At 37.8% G+C, this 17562-nt stretch overlaps 1 protein-coding gene across 4 annotated transcripts in view; it reads right to left on the reverse strand.

The window, feature by feature from the left end:
* The window catches only part of SUGCT (succinyl-CoA:glutarate-CoA transferase), a 318249-nt gene that overhangs the window by 202432 nt on the left and 98255 nt on the right, over window positions 1–17562 (reverse strand). The window lies entirely within an intron of this gene.

The raw sequence follows: 17562 nt of genomic DNA on the forward strand, positions 1-17562 counted from the left end.
CTCCTTGGTCAGTGGTCTCAAGACTGAGTTCCTGGAGGAAATGGGACTTCTTTTCCAGCTTTTAGGATTTATTTTTACTTTTGACTTCATTACAACAGCCTTACTGGCACATTTCATGGTGAACAGAACATTTAATTGGGTAGGACATAACAGCTTTTATTTCAGTCTAAACATCTTAGATTTTCACTGGAAAAAAATTAAATCAGTAATTGGCAACATCCTCAATTTTTACAATTGTGTCAGGTTCTCTTCTAACAACAGATTTCTCTTTTCTCCATACCTCTCCTTTATACAATGGTGTATAATTGCAGTTTCAGTCATACACGTTACTAGCACAATTTTTGCAAACAATTGGGAAAATTCTTTCACTATTAATTTGACTTCAATGTAAGAGGCCAGCATAGGCTGGTGCACTAATGGGGATGAGGCCTTGCGACACATTCTTGAAGAGTGCAAAACTCAGCTTCTATTCCCAGAAACCTTTTTTTTTTTTTAATGAGCTATCACGTCCTGATTTAAAGGTATGAATTCTTACAATAAATTTTGGTAAAATAACACACAAATATAAGTCCTGGTGTGGGAACACTTTAATAATTAAAGGTCTTCTCATGCCACTGTGGCTTATTCTCCTTCACAGAGAGAATATGCTATTTCAGCTTGCAATCCTTCATACAGATACAAATACTTTCACTAAGACTCTTACCATCTGGTATAGTCAAAGTTTTAAAATTGTACATGGACAATTATGCCCACTGAAGTGCAAGTAACTGTTCATCATAGTTAGAATATCACTTGTTTGCTCTTGCTATGTCTCATTTCATGGTAAATGGTATTGGTCAGTGATAAAGCTTAGCAATTTATTTTTCACACATTTAATTAAGTACTTCAGTCTAAGATTCTTAGCAAGCAAAGACGAAATTCAGCAAACATTTCGTTCCAAGCATGCAAAAAAAGTACCACAGATTTAGCTCAAATATAGTAAAAGTTTAGAAACATGCACAATGTAAAGGTACTGAATACTCACGCTGAGGAAAGCAGTGAGCACAGAAAAAAACTGGGGAAAAGAATAGAAAAAATAAAGCTGTATGTGAATACATAAACATATCTTAGATAAATCCGTTATCTGATAAAGACTTCTTTCTAAAACAATCATGACAGAACCTGGTCCAAGAATATGTAAGACACTCTCCCCCAATAAATGGCTTTTGGTAGGAATAGTTATGAATTGAAACTGTCAGTACAAACCTACTACCTTTAGTTATAGGCAGTATGTTTTCTGAACACCCTGCCCAAATTCTGACCTGTCTTTGCTGATGCTCTGAATTCTAAGATCAGCCACATGAACGTCACACAAATTATGTGTTCAATACTATATGTACCAGCGTGTATATGTAACACAATATATTGTGTCACAAATTATTGGTGTGACCACCTACTACTTCCAGTAAACACAAATTAGAAGTCTTTTGTACATTCTTTTAAACTTCTAGTCTGGATGTCTGTTACAGATTGCAAAGCCTACAATGTATGTCATATGTACAGACCTCCTTCCTCGCCACTCCAAAATATATTTATATTGCTCATATGGGCAAATCTTAGACAGTTTATTATTTATCAGCAACTTTTTTTGAGACTCACATCTCTGTAAGAATGCTGCATACCACTCTGAAACATGCATCTGTATCCACCGGCTACCCATGCAGCAGCGGAAGTACTCTAAATTTAAGGGCCTGGTTATTAGCATGTGTGCTTCAGTTGCTTTGTGGAATGTGTGGGAAAACTGATTATTCTTAATTGCACTGTATGTCTAAAAAGCTAAAACAACAATCATGTCATCCTTACACAACAAAAATGGTATCATAATAAATGCAGCAGTGTCTTTTTCCACGAAGCTTAACTCAAATGTCTTCAGCTGCTATTTTAAGCTTCCCATTACAAAACAGCTGATTATTTGCCAGTCATTGCTGCTGATAAAGCAGAAACTTCCAAATGTTGCTAGCATAATATTGATGCCAACATTTAAGTGTGACAATGGTTTTATTCATTACTCATAAATGTACGCACACTACAGGTTACCACAGGTTACTGTCTGGTCACAGAAAGCTTCACAATCTTATTGTACAAAGGAGAGTAAGGGCAAAGTGCAGACAGATTTTAATGAGATTTTGTTTTGATAAACTGCTGTCCATCACATCGAATCATTTCACATGAGTGCAACAAAAAGGCACTACACACACAAGGCAAAAGTCTTTTTTCCCTTCCTTTTTTTCTGAAGAATGAGGCCTTCCAATAAAATTCTTGAAAGCACAAGCAGGAGTTAACCTGCTACTCCCATGTAGTATCCTGAGCAATAGCATACCATTCAGTGAAAATAAGAAACAAATACCAAGCAAAAAATTATTCCATATCTTATTCATGGAAGAGGCAGAGACAGACTGTGAGTATCCAAAGATGTAGCTTTTCAGTACAATGCAAAAAACTTGAGTGTTTCTAAGATAATATGTAAATTCACAGTGAAAAATATCTAGTATATGACATCAACACATGCATGTTCAAAGACAGATCTCAAGGTGCAGTGGGCATGCCTCAACACCTCACACTGTCTAATGGATGTTAGAGGACCTCATTAAGACCTAGCACTTTTCCAGATTTGATCCCAGAACACTGTGTATACCTGAGATACTTTGTGTACTGAAATATTTTCATGTACCTAAACACATGGCACATTAACTCTATCTACCTTCAGAAATATTCTAAGTTGTTTACGAGTATTCACCAAATACGCTATATAGATTACACATCACCGTATATGTTTCAGTTTGAATGTTGATTTCACTAACAAAATTTTAAAATGTAAGAGACCGGTCAAAAGATATGGCAATTCCAATAAAATGATCAGAAGTCCAGGTCAGTTATCAGTATTTGAATCCAAACCACAGAAATCAAAACCACCAGAACATCTGCAGCTATGTATGGCAATGCTTTACTCTCCTCTAGGTTAAACAATCCCAGTTCTCTCAGTCTCTCCATATATGAGAGATGCTCCAAGCTCTCAATTATTTTCTTGGCCCTTCACTGGACCTGCATGTATGAGCATGCAGGTATGAGCATATCCTTGTCCTACAAATACCAGAAGTAGAAACAGTTGTGGACCCATAACTGGATCCAGCAGTTATTCATCCTCAGTGGTGCTGAGAAGAGGGGAAGGATCACCTCTCTCAACCTGCTGACAATGTCCCCCCCCAGTACAGACCAGAACCATCTCTTTGCCACAGGGACACACTGCTGGCTCACGTTCCATTTTGTGTGCACCAGGACCTCCAGGTCCTTTTCTGCAAAGCTGCTTTCCAGCAGGTCAGCCCAAGCCTGTACTGATAAATCCCTACCTCGTGCAGGACTTTTTATTTCCCTTTGTTGAATTTCATTAGGTTCTTGATAGGCCAACTCTCTAGCCTGTCAGTCCCTTGAATGGCAGCACAACCACCTGGGGTATCAAAAACTCTTCTCAATTTTGTACTTTCCACAACTTGCTGAGGGTACACTCTATCTACCACCCAGTCATTAATGACCTTGTTAAACAGTACTGGCCCACTGTACTACCTGGGAATGCCACTAATGATTTACCTCCAGTTGGACTTTATGCCACTGATCGTAACCCTTTGAACATGACAGGTCAGCCAGTTTTCATTGCACCTCAATAATCTAAATCAGCACTGTTGAGGGAAGGCACTTTGTAGTCTACTCTCAAAAGCTATTGACAAATCACATCCAGCACACAATGAAATATAGCCTCTAGCCATCACCATTACTAGGCAGCTTCCCGGTGCCACTAGGATTATCAAGGTTAAATACAAAGGATACAAGGCAGAAACTAGATGTTGCTTTTTCAGCGACTTCCTAGGGAGATGATTTTGGAAGCCAAACAATACTTGGAGAGACCAACGGCATGGGGCTTTTGAAATTGGAGGACTATTCCATATTTAGGAGACATTAATAGCTTTAATTATTTGAACAAACTACTGATTATTTTCATTACCGGTTACCATATTGGCTTGTTTACTGATAATGGCAGTGAATGGTCAAAATATTTGAAAGCTTACAGGCCTCCCCTTGGAGAAGGATTTGCACTACATCAGATATGGTAAAAGGGATACACTACTCATCTTTATGAGTTTTCTTATCTCATATTCCTCTGTGAGTATCAGTTAGGATCTGTAGAGATATTTGTGATCCTCTTTCATTGTAAACAGCTGATGTAAGATACCCTGAGATTTGAAGTATCTCGCAAGACAGCACTGCCTTTTGATTCATAAAGTTGAAGAGCAGCATCCCTAAAAGCATCCAATAATAGCTCATGAGGGGAACAGCTGAAGGTTTTCAGATAGTCACTATGTATTGGTGAGTTCTGGAGCAGGACTTACAGGGTAGTAACTTCTGCATATCTTCTAACTGCTGTTGGTTTTACAGAGCAACAGGCTGATTGCTTCAACTGGCATCATGAAGCAGCTTGCTTAAGATTTTTGAAAGATTCTATCCTTTTATAAAGGCTAAATACACTATTTCTGTAAGCTGTGTGTTTGTCAGCACAACAGGGAGCTAGCTCTCTCAGATGGATTAAGGGAGAACACTCCTCTGAACTTCATCCCAAGGCTGGCTTAGGAGCAAGCAGCTTCATGTGAAAATTAAATGAAACTTTGGGACCAGCTGGGGACAGTTCAGAACAAAGACACCTTCTTGAGAAGTCTGTAAACATCAGAAAAAGCCAAACCAGCATTTTCAAACAAAGCTGTGAAATGTATCACCAACATTTCTTTAAAAGAGATTATTTTTCATGTGTCACTCCTTCCTCTCCCCTCCATCTTCTCATTTTCAGAATTAGTAAAACACTATGTGACCATACATAGGTCTTTGTTTATGAGCTTGAAGTACTTCCCTGTTATTAATGGGTGTGATCAAAGAGAAGAGCTAGTCTCTTGCAGGCTTGGAACCACAGAATTTTATTGCATAATTTGTCTTCAACTGGACTTTGAAGTTTCCAGTGCAAGATTCAATTCAATGCAAAGGTCATTTAAGGACAAACATTATCTAGTCTTAATGTAAATGAAAGGCTACAATAAAAAAGGTAATGCATTCAGGATTTGACTGACCTGTACAGGCTCTCTTCTCCTGCAAAACAAAATGTAACAACAGCATATGTTGATTTTCTTTTTCCAACCAAATCAAACTCTGGTTCCCTAATGAACTAAAGTATAGAAGATCCTTAGTTTTGCTTCAGACCCAGAATCGCTACATTCTTTCCAGATGGGATAAACTTGGCACATATTTTCTCTACCCTTACACATTGGTTTGAATAAAACATCAGCTGTGCCACAGAACCATGGAATAGTCACGTTCTTCTTTCTTTCAAGGGACGGCACAATCCTTTCATAACAACTTAATATTTAATTACTGTAACAAATGGGAACAAGACCAAGAAGTTTGGTCAGTGGTAGTTCTGAGCAATACATATAAATCATAAAGACCACACACTTTGAAACTATTTGCCTACTTTGCACTCTCTTCCAGTGAAAGCAAACAGTAAAAATAAAAAAAATTACATTTCATGGACTGGATTAATGTATGCTGAATGTTCTCACCAAGCAAATTGAAGAAGGGCATTCCACAAAAAGATTTCACTTTTCTTCTCTGATCTTTTTAACCTACCCTACTTGTCTCTCTCTTCCCTGTCATGCTGCAGGACATACTATCCTGGAACTTCACAGCTATCAGAGTCTACCAGACAGATTAGTATTAAGAATATCTGTAGTAATTCTCTTGCAAAAAAAAGAGGATTTTGACTGGATGCCATAAGCTTCTAGGAAAGGTGTTTATGGTAAGAGTGGGAATAATTACTTTGGTCTCTGAGATGAGGAAGAACACCAGCACTGCCAAGGGAAGCACACAGACTGCCAATCAGGGGGACAATTCACTTCTACAGAATGTACAACCCAATTAGATAATTTTTCTGATCAGCCTTCAAGTTCCATATATGTGTGCATCCAGAAGAAAATTACATTACCTAACTGATCCAGGAGCAAAGCTGATGAACCATTAAAAGTGCTCTGAATGCACCTTCCTGAAAGGGACAGCAAAGTTAACACAAAATCACAGCATCAAACAGAGATACCTACATTTGGAATTATAGTGTACTACTCCCAACATTCCTTCAGGAAACAGAACAGCCTAGATCTGCTCTCCAGATCATGTCATGTTTTTATGCAGTTGTTGCCTAATGTGAGAATTATAAACTGCTGGGAACGGATTGCATCCAAGGCCTCTCCAGTTCCAGCTCACTGTCCTAAGAAACAGGTCAGAGACAGGGTCTCTCTTTTCATCTGGTCATATAATATTTGCACTGCTCACATCCCAGTTGACTAGATGCCACACACAGATCTGTAATCTCAAATTATCAGTTGGGCAAACTATTTATCAAAAAGACTTTTATAGTTGTTATGTAATATTCACTAGTGCTATGAATGTTAACTTTGGATTGCATACTCTTATACTTAAAGACGAGACTTTTCTCCAAACTATCTCAACAAACTTATGCTACAAGAAAATGAAATTATTTTCTTCATTTTCTAATGTGAATGTGATATACATTTAGCCTCTCTGCCCAAAAAACCATTTAAAAACTCCTGGAATAACAGTGAACAGCTTTAAAGTGGGAAACTTGTCACTTTTCCAAATTTCTAAAATTTTAAATATCTAAACTACACCTCAATTAAAAATAAATTATCTGGTATTGTAAACTGGCATTTAAACCATTTCTTGATGTTGAAAAATATCAGGTGCAGGATCACATTCTCCATTGCCACATTAGTTTTCCATTAGTTTTTCAACAATGAAATTACAGACACGCACATACAAAATAAATAAACTTTAATCATGGTATCACACTGGAGCCAGTGTAATTAATGTTGTGTCAGCATTTCCATTTAAGCCACTATTTTCGAGAGGTTTATAGCACAGCCATAAAAATTGAGTTAGGTTGAAATTGAGCAAACGAGGTCTTATATAGCAAGCAAAATTTAAGTATATATACAGACAGCAGCCAGTTACTACTTACATGGGAATTAAAATAGACGCTTACTGATTTTAAAGGGCACTACAGAGTCATTTTTTTAAACAATATTTTTCTCAACATTTATAATAATCTCTCAAAAGCCTGAATACAAGCTATGTTTCCTTATCTTTTTTCCTTCTCACACAATAGTTCACACAACTTCTTCCAATTTTGGGATTGTAAGAGTTGTTTTTTTGTTTCACTTTTAAAGTAAAAGAATGCAATTAAAACATTTCTTTTGAAAAACAACACACATGACCACAGTTCGATCCTGATACAGGCCTCCAGGTATTACTGATGCAGAAATGACAAATATTTCTTACACCTTTCAAAAATCATAAGATGTAGCTGTCTGGAAAATTTGGGTACTCAAATATGAGGTTTTAGACTGCTATTTAGAATTTAATTCCAAATGAGGTCCTATTTCTGTTTTTAGTAGAAACCATCAGAGCAGGATTTGTGTCATTATTTCTGTCCCTTTTCCCTCTCTACTCTTTGACATTAGGCAATGCAGTGGTATAATTTCCAAAGCTGAGCTTTGTAATATTGACTGTGTTTTTTGTAACTCATACTGAGCCAATCAGTCTGGGATTTCAAGCTGCAGACAGATGACCCAGTGCAAGTGAACTGGAACTCTAACTGGGCAGGCAGTGCTACAGACTTAAAGGTCCTAATAATTTAGTGCCCTGCTAAAAGAAAGGCTCTTCAAAAAACTGAGTGGAATAATTTGTGAGTTTCTTGACAACCAGTCAACAGAGAAGAACAAGGAATCAAATTAGCAGTGATGTTGACAAAAATCAGCAGAAACACCAAATAGGACATAACAACTACAGGGGTGCAAAATTGGCTGTGTTTCACAATTTGGCACTTTCATAACTTAAAATAAACAGCATTCATGTTTGAAACTGCCATTTAGCTGCCGATCACAACGGATAAAGGTAAGAAAGTCCACTCCATTCTGCTAATGTGCTTTTGCCCTATTTTAGACTTTTTTTTCAATTAATATATCTCTCAAACAGTATGTGATCCTACATACATACTACTCAGTAAACACAGTAGAGTGACCTACATTTCAAATACTTCAACCTTGAGTCCAGTATCCTTGATTTGTGGTTTTGAGTCAGACTCATTAAGGTTTATTGCATGTAGTCTGTTTTAGTTTAAAACATTAATTTATCTCTAATCAAGGATTTAAAAATTGAACTGGTCAGATATCTAGGATGCGCATTATTTAAAGTCCTGAATGTATGCCAAAAATTCATTGCCAGGCCATAAAACTCATGCTGGCGAGATCTATTTAAAAAAATAAATTAAAAATAATGCTCAATGAGTGGAACACTTAAATATGCCTAAAAAAGGCCTGAACTCCCTTTCCTCTTAATTCTTCTGTAGAGTTCTATTAGGTTTCCTTAAAACTATAAAATTCAGACTTCTGTTTTTCTCTAATATTCTTTTCTTTATCATTCCTCTTTAGTCTGAGAAATATTGAAATTTAATATCACATTATTCCAATTACAATTGTATCTACCTCAAATTTGGCATTATACCAATTGTTACAGTTTGAAAATCACTACAATTAGAAATTAAAATATTTTGCCTTTTGTCAATTTAATATCTTGCTAACCAATATTTAACCAATTTTTCATTCTATCATCTAATCTGTCAAATTATCTGCTGAGGAAGAGCTGAGGAAATCTGCATGCCTGTAGCTACTATTTTGGTTTTTATAAAAGATCTTCATGTCTATGCATTGTAGAGGACTTTTGCATAACAAACATAACTATCCCTTACAAAAGAGCATGTTCTGGAGAAACAACACAGCATAAGTGTGCTTCTATTATCACAGCCTAAAATCTACATCAGATTTTATCCACCTTTGTACAAAATCATCTCCTTGAATCCCTTGATGCCCCAAAAGTCTGATGGACATACGTATGCCAGTAAAATTGTGGGAAAAGGCAATAGGAGGAGACAAAACGAGGAGAAATAGAAAATTCCAGCTTTCAAAAATGATCCTAGATTTTTCCCCTTCAGATTTGAAAGAAAAAAAACCCTGAAGTTTCCACTCACAGGCATATGGTGCTGTTCTTTAACAAACAATTGATTCTTATTAATTGTTAGGTTGATTTCAAGGTTCCATCTTGCCTTATGCTGCCATAATGTTGTTTTGTTTCTTTTTTTTTTTTGCTCGGGATGGCCAAGGGGCAGCTTCTTTCTCATACAAGACAGTATGAACACCCAAATGACAATTCTGATTTAATCATGGGAGAATCATAGGAGCCTGGGCCTATTTAGGGCAGGATTCTGACTCTGAAGACCACCCAGTACCACGGAGTCTTAATTTCTTGGCAAATTTACTTTCACTGTCAATCTAAACCTTTACTTTTCACTTTCTTAAAGAAAAGCTCAATTGTAAATCAACGTGGCGAATTAAAAGGTTAAGAACTGTGAGTATATGTACCTCTGCCAAACATTGTGACATCAGGAAAAGTGCAAAATTACTGCATTTTTTGCCGCAGATAATTGCCATAAGCTGTTTAAGTTATGAAAGTGCCAAATTATGAAACACAGCCAATTTTGCATCTCTGTAATTGTTATGTCCTCTTTGGTGTTTCTGCTGATTTTTGTCAACATCACTGCTAATTTGATTCCTTGTTCTTCTCTGTTGACTGGTTGTCAAGAAACTCACAAATTATTCCACTCAGTTTTTTGAAGAGTCTTCTTTACAGCAGGACAGAACACTACAACAGCATCACTGCACCTCAATCAACTCACAAGCGAGCATGAACATATGCTGCTCCCGCTAGAGTCTTTAGCAAGAACCACATTTGTTTTACATATTTTCATAATAAATAATTTACAGAAACTAAACCAAAGCAAATATACATAGCAATGTGTTATATCAGTTTAATTAATTAGTCACATGTAGCTAAATAAGTTTAATGCTATCCAGCTACTGCTTTCTATATACCCTAGCACAGCCATGTTACAGTCTACATGCTACTAGCAGAGATCTCCAGTAAGTGAACATGTCATAGAGAGTAAGCGAGGCTTGTTACACAAATGATCCCAGCCATCGAGGGGCCCAGTCCAGCTACAGCTAAGGGATGGTGCCAGCAAGTCTGGAGGAGCAGCCTGGCACCTGAACTTCATCACCCTCCTGACTCCCTCTTTGTTAAGCCAGCAAAGTCAAAAGGCTGGTCTCCTAATGATCCAGATGGCCTTCTGGTGACACTGGGATTGGCATCAAATGGGCAGCAGCAAGGCCAGCACAAGACCTGCCATTGTGCTGGGAAGGACTCAAACGGACTGCTGGCAGCAACTTGGCCTGTTCTTACACTCCTGATAACAGATTGAAGTGCTGCCTGCCCACTATTCCCTGGAGTTGGCTAAGAAATGACCTGTCACAGAAAAAAGTATCTTGTCCTCTATTATATGAAGCTGATATCTGATTGCCTCCCTATGGGAGTGGGAAGAAGGAGCAAATAGTGAGAAGAGGTGCATGGATTTATAAGGGTACTCTTCCTCCCCTCAGGGTGGTGATGAAAGCATTAGGATGTTTTACAGCTTCCTTTATAACAGTACCAAAAAATAATACAGATAGAAGAGTAACAAAATGCATTTAAATGGTTATATTAATGAATAAGAACAGAGACAGCTTTCAGTAACAGTGGGATACAATTAATTTCCTTCCAATATACATTTCCTTTCACAGTTACAAAGCTTGGGCATTTTATTAGACATTGATAAAGTTGTGCTTATAAGTGGGAAAGATCGCTGTTAGAGAAAATTATGCAGGAAGGCATACCAATTTTCACATCGAGTTACATACTGAGGCGTAAGACTTTGTAGACAAATAATGTATTTCTCCAGCTACTTGATCTGTCTTTTTATTTTCAAAATCTGCACAAGTTAAAACAAAACACACCAAGGAAGCAAAAAAAGAAACCTTGAGCTGCCATAAAGAATGCAAAATCAACTGAAATAAGTTGGACTACCATGGACTACAGCTTCCAGATGAAAATGAGGATCATATAAAATAAGATTTATACTCTTTGCACATAGAAAGAAAACCTCAATTTTCAAATGTATAAAACAGGAGAACAGCCTTCCCCCACAGAATTTTAGAGCCCACTCAAAATCCTTTTGGTCTTAAAACCTGATGAAACAGACAAAACAACAGGAAGTTTGTAGCTGCATATGATTGCCTACCCCGAGTGTTTTGGCATTCCTAGGTTTAGACTAGACAATATAAGAGACTCTGCAGAAGTACCAAGGCCAACTCAGGGTAAGGATAACTTCCACTTCTAGTGGAAGGTGTTCCTGCCCATGGCAGGGGGGTTGGAACTTAAAGATCCTTAAGGTCCCTTCCAACCAAAGCCACTCTACGATTCTATGATAGCTGACTTCACATTTGTCCTGGTTTTCACCAGATTGCAGAATGTGAACTGAGCCTGTATTAGGGAGAGGTTCGAGGATATACTGAAGCTTGAAACCACGACACGGCTGAAAGCTTAACAAAAACCAAGATTTATTAACAAGAGGGTGGCCAACAAAACAAACAAACCCAAAAGGGAGGAAGGAGGAGAGAAATAAGCCCCAGTTACTCAGCTGTTGCCCATAAAGTTATCTTACCGACCTAGCGTGCCTATAATTACCCATAGCAGAAGCGGCATCCTTGGAGAGTCAGTAAGTTCACAAAACTGGCAGGTGTCCCCGTCAAAAGGCAACGTTGTCCTTGGTGTGAAGTTAACTCCTCTCCAAGAAAGCACTATCTACTTTTATACAATTAACCGAGTGACCACAACCTCCCAGGTGTGGCCAGCACCGCCCAGCCAGAGGCCCTCAGTCCCACCTCCCGGTTATGTAAGTGCAGCTCTTCTGCGCATGCGTGAGAACTTCGGAAATCCCCTCACGCACGCGCAGTATGTTTTGGGGGTCTTTCTTAATGGAGTCTGGGGGTGAGCCTTCCTCCCCTCCTCATCAAAATCTCCTTCAAATGCCCTTGGCAGACAATTAGCCAATCACAGAATACCAATTAAAACAGTTTATACAAGAAGCTCTCTTCAAGGACAACTTTCCCGTTTATCAGTGCTTGTTTTCCCATAACTTGGCAGGGAAAGAGCAAAGCTTTCACAGGTGGCAGGGCCAAACACAGATCAAAAGTATCAGCATAAATTCACCCTGGTACAGAGCCCCATCTTTCTGACGTGCTACAAGTACTTTTAAAATGCAATCCAGAATGAACACAACCGCTAATAGTACCCAGGCTGGGACCTAAGGGTATTTCAATAATACCCATTTGAACAGGAGCGTACATCCCTTTGAACAGCAGTGCTCATCTCCTACTTAGATGTTTCTGAAAACCCTCTGCTGCTAGTCTGCTGTTGACATCAAGAATCATGAAATTAGACAGCAATGAGAAGGGAATCAAGATTTCCACTGATCCTTATCAGATTTACACTGTTAAAATGTCACCTACAAAAAAACAGTCTGCAGGAAAACAGACACCTTTGGGAGGCACAGTTAGGTTTTCCTTTCCTCTTCTTACATCAATTAGCAGAACATAAACTTAGAGATCAGAAAGCACCTATGTCACAAACGTGTGGTAAAACAAGGATCACATATAGCATGGTAAAAGGCACATGCATGCCAGGAGAAAGGAAAGAAAAAGCACTTATTATCATGTACTTGGGATCATCTTTGCTCCCATCCAGACAAAAACAGAAGTAACAGATAGTAAAAGTGAGAGGACTTCAATATTTTTTCTGGACAACTTTTCTACCCAAAATACCTCTTCACATAAGAAAGGGAAGGAAGGACATGATGGGAATTCTGCAAACCCCAACAGCTGCAGCTGTCAGTCATTCTGCTAACTGCTCCACAACAAAGTATTTTGTGGATATAGACCAGCATCAACTTGAATAATGACAGACACAGAAGTTCCTAAACTTTGTTAGATACACAGAACTGAGCAAACACCTGATTCAAAAACGGTGTATTTATTCTAGAACTGACAGCTAATTTCAGAGTTAGATCTGGATATTTTGGAAGAAAAAGTAAAGAGTTTAGATGGTGAAAAAAGAACTTTTATGATAATTCCAATTAAACTGTGAAACAAGAACAACCTAATCTGATGAACTGTTGTTTTATATTCTGAGGAACATTGTCTGAAAATTGCTAGTTTGTTTTAAAGTATTCAAGTTTTCCTTCTGTTAGAACCAATAGCAATAGCTGTAGAATTAGGAGCAGCAATGACTTGAGGGCTCATTATTTTAGCTGTTAGCATTTACAGAACATGTTAATACAGGGAATGGTAATGGACTTATCTTAGGGGAAAATTAGATAGTCACTTGATAGAGCACATCAGTAGTCTGAAAACCATCCACAGTTAGATAATCACCATCACTCCATACTAAGTCATCAAAACAAAAACATTTAACTAATTCTGACTGGTATCTCCATCCTAACACTGCACTTCTTTAATCTTCCCAAACAAAAACACAGTGCCTGACTCTCCATTGAGAAATTATCTCCACATGCTTTTCAAGCTGTTTCGTACCCTACTGACTAAAGCAGATGAATATAGAATCTATGAAAAAGACCTAAGGAACCAAAGCTTTTAAAATGCAACATAAGGTGTGAATCAAGGAGCAGATGAACAACAAAGATTGACCTTTTGGGGGAGAATTTGAATGTATGTGCCTTTATTGTCTAAAGTAACACAGGGGTGGCAAGTAACAAACAGGAGCACAGGAAAAAGTATATCATCATTTCAGACCTAAATGTGGCTCTAATTACAAACTTGGATAAAAAGTAATGGTAATTGTTCAGGAGATCAGTTTGTTTTCTTGTCCCAGCTGGTATTTAGATTGAAGTAAAATGCAAGCTCTAACACTGCTTATTTTTTAGTACAGACATAGTCATGTCATAGCCAGATTATAAGCACCAAACCTGCCTGTAATGAAATCCATCCCTGCTTGCTCTCTGACATGTCACAAAGTTGGCATGTTTCTAGAGTGAGCAGACACATAGGGACTTTATTGTTGGCAGCATGTATTTACACACTGCTAAGAACACAAAGAAATTTTCTGCTGCCAGGTGTTCTCACGTTTTGCTTCTTTGTGAGGTAGGGTGCCTGAGAATTGCTGGTCCATTAAACAACTATGGACCTAGTGACTCCACATGTGAGGCAGAAATAAAGTAAACTGCTGGTAAGTTTAAAAACAGATGGGATCTCCAGATTATGTCACACATTCTTCTCTCATAACCCCATTCAGAGACCTTTTATCTGGATGACCTCAACTTGCATAAAAGGCAAATATAATCCTTTCTGGATGAAGGTTGGGCAAAATTGTGGCTTCAATAGAACTCTCACACTTTCTCTTCAAAAATCAGATGTTATTTCAGAGAAATCAACGTTTTTCTGCCCTCTGGCTTTGAAGTAGTCACTGAAATACATAATTACACGCTGTGGGCATCAGCACAGGACTGGCCAAAAAACAAATCACAGTAAAGCAGCAAGCTTAGGTAAAGGATCATGGCAAGCTTAGGTATTGGTAAGTAGCCCCTTCATGATAGTTATGCACAGGCATAGCAAACTCTTTACAAAGGTCTGAGAGGGTGTACTCCATGTTGGAGAAGAAGCCATGCCAGATCTGCAAGAAGATGCATGAGGATTCTGCAGCTACTCAACCTTCATCAACTGTCTCCATATCTACACAAAAGAACTGGCAAAACATACTGCTGACTTTTAAGGGCAATGAGCTACTCTTGAAATCCTTTTGCACTGTATTTCATGCCCAGAATTTTCTGCTTTTCCCAAAATGAGAGTTGCATTCATGCTAACAGATGGAAAACATCATCATCTAGAGTTGGATACATGCCTTGCTACTGGCTTTTACAAAATCCATGGAAGTGCTTTAATTAGTTGAGTTAAAAATATTTTTGTATAGTGGTCTGTAGATTAAAATTTTCCCACATTACACTGCATAAAAATTCATACAGTGATGCGTCTTAGTGAAGTCCTTGTAGAGCTTTATGTGCTTAACCCAATGGCAGTGTAAACACAGGGCTCTGGTCTGACATGGAAATTCATTTACAAGTAGGTGCTCCATGGTAAAAACAGTTTACAGTAACTATGCAAAAAAAATATAAAACCAAACCAACTCCCCCAAAAAAACCAACACATAGAGCAGCTGAAAAAGAGAAACCATCAAAAGCAGGTCTGTCACAACAACAGAAATATGAATGAAAGAGATTGCATCAGAAAATCAGAGGGAAATCCCCAGTCCTGGAACTTGCAGTCTCAAAGATAGAGCAGGAAATCAAAAGATCACTTATGTATGTCGGGGAATACTTGAAGAATCCAGGATGGACACTGAGAGGAAAAAGGGGGCGGTTTCCCTACTCTAAGAGAAAATCCCAACCAATGTTTCACTAAAGAGATTATGGAACTAGAAGAGAGAAGGGACTGCCAAATCCCAGACATGGAAGTCCAACATTCAGCAATTCTCTGAGGCAACATTTTGATGGTTGAACTGTACCGTAGTTCTACCATGGTACTGTCATTCTACACAGCTATTATCCATGCTGTTCACTGTAGCACTATCATTCATATTCATAAAGCAGTCTTCTTTCTCCCTCTGTCTCCATACTTTTCTTTTTCATGTGTAAATCTTTTTCAGCAATATGCTCAGTTATACTGATGAGCAAAAGATTTATCATGGAACACTTCAGCTTTTTTGTCTCATGGGCTGTAATTTTTCAGACTGTGGGTCAGGACCCTTTCCATTTCACTGCAGCACCCAAGAGACTAGCTTATCTGCAATGTGAAATTCCCATACCTTTAGTAATTTCTACTCAAGAGAAAATGTAAACTACCATTCAAAATTGACTAGAGCTCCATCTGTTGTGAGAAAGCTATAGTATTTTAGGCTTTTGCCTCTCCAACTCTCAGCTCTTGTCCGCTGAATACCTCCAAATCTCAAAGTCAGAAAGGGTGCAAGTGACAAACACTGTTGAGCTTTCTTCCTACAGTGAAAGAACTAGAATGACTCTGAGAAAACCACAGCCATTCTTCTCTCAAGTCAGCCTCACCTTGTCAGATACCAGCTTTTACTCTTGGACTGTTTGGCAGGTCACTTCTGGCTTTTAAAGTGCTTAAGGTCTTTCCCTGACTTGACTGAAGATTGCTTAAGAATTGCTGATCCTCCCCTTTGGAATCCTTGAAGCAATGCCCTTTTGGCTAAAATGTCAAGATAAGATTTTATGTTATTGCCTGTTCTCCCCTGCATTTTGCATTCACAGTCTGACATCCTCTAAAGCAGTTTCTGCTATCTTCATTGCAATTTCCAAGAACCCGGGGGGAAGTAGAACATTTTAAGACAAGTAGGACAGAAATACAATTAATTGCAGATACTTCAAAAACTCTGTAATACTTTCATTATTCTGTGTTAATAGTACTATTAACTACTTCCTTCATCAGTTAAATGTTTGGGGTTTGAGGTTTGGTTTTCTTTTTTTTCTCAATTGAGCTTCTGCAGAATTATAGCCATGATAACTTACCACAAATTTTTTAACATTCCTGAAATCCAAGTGTGACACCGGTTTTTCTTCAACATTTCCCATTTCCATTTTAACAGAATGTTATGTAGCAGAGTTTTAAGGATAACTTTTGGAAAAAAAGAAAAATCCTATTTATTAGGATTGGTTTTATTTCAATTGGCAAGAAAACAAAACAATTACAACTGCTTCAAAAAGTCTATTCACCAAAAAAAAGTCAAGCAATGAAATAAAATTATTGTTCTGGTTTCAGCAGCTAAGAGCAATATAACTCATCATTCAGGATCAAACCACCAATGTCTACTCATAACAGGGTACGGTTATGTAAAATTAAGGCTGGCACTGCATTGTGCCCAGATACTTGCGGTTTGGATCCTTAACTATGAATTTCCTTCCTTTTATGATCTTAAGCCAGAGAACAATAGCTGTGTTTTAATCTTGCCTTTTGTAATTTTCTTGGTCTTTTCTTTCAAGTGTTTACATACAATGATACAGCCCTGAGTGATGCCACAAAGTAACACATCATCCAAATCTAGCTGTTTACCCCAGATGCTATGATATCATTCAAGGTTGAACAAATCATTTTTTCCCCTATGGAATGATTATGGATTCATAACAAAGAAGTGGATTTTTTTATTGTCATTCACCCATGTCTGCATCAGATGACATGCTTATGATTAAAGGCTGTAATATTATGATTTGCCAAACTTATTCTAAATCATTTTCAAATGGAAAAAGAAAAAGATATCTGGAAAGAACCTTCAGCAGCATTACCAAGTCCCTTTGTTCATCTCATATTATAAAGACTACATTACTGGACTTCTGCACCAGATTCTCTTCAGTCATTGCAAACTGGTTTCACTTTACTACAAACTTTACAACAAACAATAACA

This window comes from Neopelma chrysocephalum, unplaced genomic scaffold, assembly GCF_003984885.1.
Source record: "Neopelma chrysocephalum unplaced genomic scaffold, ASM398488v2 Primary Assembly neopelma1_26, whole genome shotgun sequence".
NCBI classification, from domain to species: domain Eukaryota; kingdom Metazoa; phylum Chordata; class Aves; order Passeriformes; family Pipridae; genus Neopelma; species Neopelma chrysocephalum.